The following is a 3,018-nucleotide window of genomic DNA, read 5'->3' on the forward strand; positions in this document are numbered from 1 at the left end:
GGAAGATAAAATTTGGACATGTCAAAAACATGTCCAACTTCAATCTCCCAAAATTCCAGACCTGGTGGACCTGTATTTAAAAAGTAATTAAAGAAATTCATAAAATTCTCAAATTGAAATTAAGCCTACACTAACCTAACCAGGGTCTGAAACCATAGGGCTTTTGTAGATCTCCCTGAGACCTTTCCAATGAGCCTAAGACACCTAATTTGGACAAGTGTGGAGGGAGTTATGAATTTTGAAGTTCCCTTGAATTTCAGAATTTTTTTAATTCGGAAATTACACAGTCAGCGGCTCTTTACACGTGCCACGTGCTGATTGGCCAAGCAATCATTGGCGCTAACCGTTAACGGCCGGATTAACCACAGCCGTCGGATGGCGGATCGAACAGCTGGGATCAAACACGCTCAGATACCGCGGGATCTAATCCGAGCCGTTGATAGAAATCAACGGCTGAGATTTCTTCTTCAACCTCCCGTGCATATCCGAGACTGCAGAGGTTCTCCGGCTTGATCTAGGAGATCCCGTCGGTGAACTCTGATGAAATTTCACAGGGAGGATCAGGACTGTAGAAACCTTCAATACAATGGTGGAGATCCGTTGGGGTGAAGGTTTCCTTCACACTTGATCGGACTACCTAGCTAGGGAGCTCGGGATGAAGGGATTACCGTAGAGAATGCCTCAATGAATGAGCTTCTCTATCAAGAAGCTTCAGGGGATGATAACGAACTGATCTCCTTTAGGCGTCGGGAACGGAGGACGGCTGGAGGTGCGACTTCGAGCGGGACACTGAAAGCTTTCTAGGGCGCTTGTTCGAACGAACGAAGGGATCGATCTGGGAGCTAGAAGGCAGCGTTTTGGAGTTCGAAGAAGCTTTGGGAATCGATTTTGAACGAATGTGGATGCTTCTGGCTGTCTGGGGAGCTCTAGGCTATTCGGCCACCTTTCGGGAGCTTGGACGGCCGGGATTAAGCTGGACAGGGCTCGGATCGTTGCCAGGTGGACGATGGTGACATCCTAGGGAGATCGTGGGGATCAAACCGGTGGGCAGCAGCTTTGAACCAGGAGTTGTCTGGGGGGGGACCACCGAAACTCGTTTTCCATTGGTTCTGAGTGCCACCGGCCATGGTCTGGGTCAGGTTGACTGGAGGAGGCCGATGGGGACATGCTGGAGCCAAGGGTGGAGTCAATTTGGCTTGGGAATGTCTTGATTGAACTGGTGGCTGGGTTGGACCAAAACCTGCTCGGTTCAAGTTGAATTGAGCTCGATCCAGGTCAGGTTAGACCCTGTGTTTGGTATGGGAGATAGTTCTGGGTCTGGTGCACCCAATGCAAGTGGTAATTGGATCCAATTTGGTCTGGGTTAAAAAATGGCTCAGGTTAATCCAAATCTGCTCGGTTCGGGTCGATTTGGGCTCAACCCAGGTTAGGCCAGACCCTGGGCTTGAGGTGGGAAGTGGGTCTGGGTCTGGTGGACCCAATGCAAGTGGCAATTGGGTCCAATTTGATCTGAGTTGGAAGATGGCTCGGGTCCAAGTGTTTTTTGCTACTTTAGGTTAGCCTAAAACCTGACCCAGGTTAACCCAAGGCATGGGCTGGCTGGAGGAGGTGTGCTGGACCTAGGGCCATCTATGGGAGGTGTTAATCAAGTTCAATTGGGCTTAGGTTTAGAGTTGGCTCAATCCCAAGTGATCTTGGGCACTTTGGGTTAGCCTAACTCTTGACCCAAGTTAGCCCAAGGGTTGGGCTGGTCAAGGAAGTTGCATTGGGTCAATGGGAACCCAATGACACCTTGATTTGGATTCAATTTGATTAAGGTCAAGAGATGGCTCAACGGAGGCCTCTCTTTGGTCACTTGGGTCAAACCATATGGATAACCTAAGTGAGTCCAAGGCTTGGGTCTCCAAGAGAGGTCTCTTGGGTACCCAAGGGGTCATCCCTTGCATTTAATGGACTTGATTCAAAGATTTGAAAGAGAAGGGGTGTATGGTTTAATGGGTCAAACTTGGTTGACTTGGTCAACCAAGTTGACCTAAGGTCCAGGTTTGGGCTCAACAAGTTGGGTTTCATATTTGAAACTTATTGAAAGTGGTTTCAAGGAATTTGGAATTGATTTGAGTCAAAATGGGCATTTGAAATCCCATATGGGTATTTTGGTCAATTTTGACCCATTGGTCAACTAGGGTCAAAAATGGGTCTAAAAAATGCAGGTTGCTGCTCAATGGGTTACAATCAATGGTTTGGAAGCAATTGGAGGCTTTGATAAGTGCTCCAAGATCAAAATCTTCAAGGTGTTAAGTCCAATGGCATAGGCTGTAAATATTTGAAGGTTTTACAGTCTTTAGATTTTAATTCAGATTCTGGGGTTAGAGACCTAAGAATGGGCTCAAAATTGGAGGGTAACCTCTAGAGACATGTCTTATCACTTTATAGGTGATAGACTTTGAATCAGAGGCCACTTGACTGGGTTTTGAAATGTTTGAAAAATCTTTGAAAAGGGTCTTTAGGACAGGGCCTTAAGACTTTGGATTTGAGTCTGGAGTTCTGGATTTGGAATGGATTTTAAGTTTGAATGATTAATGTTGGAGTATCCAAATCATTTACAATCATGTGGTGATTGTTAATGAATGTATAGGGTTAAAGCTAGATTAAAGGTAGGATCAAAGTCTAGGTTGAAGTTTGGATTGTCAAATTGATTGGATCAAAGTTTGGGTATGTTTGAGGCTTGAATGAAATTTGAGATTTGAGCTGAATGAAGCTTGAGATTTGAATTGATCAAGGGTTAGGATTGACTTGAAGTTGGAGTTAATCAAAGGAAGGGATTTATTTGAGTCTGGAGTTGATCAAAGGTAGGGATTGATTTGAGTCTGGAATGGTCCTAAGATCTAGAGGGGTTCTAAGATCTTGGATCTGGAGAATCCTAAGCTCTAGAGTAGGACCTAAGGTCTAGAGTGGATCCTAAGGCCTGGCTCTAGGAAAGTATCTTAAGGTCTAGAGTGGATCCTAAGGTCTGGCTCT

This window comes from Dendrobium catenatum, unplaced genomic scaffold (genome assembly GCF_001605985.2).
Source record: "Dendrobium catenatum unplaced genomic scaffold, ASM160598v2 fragScaff_scaffold_911, whole genome shotgun sequence".
Taxonomy (NCBI): domain Eukaryota; kingdom Viridiplantae; phylum Streptophyta; class Magnoliopsida; order Asparagales; family Orchidaceae; genus Dendrobium; species Dendrobium catenatum.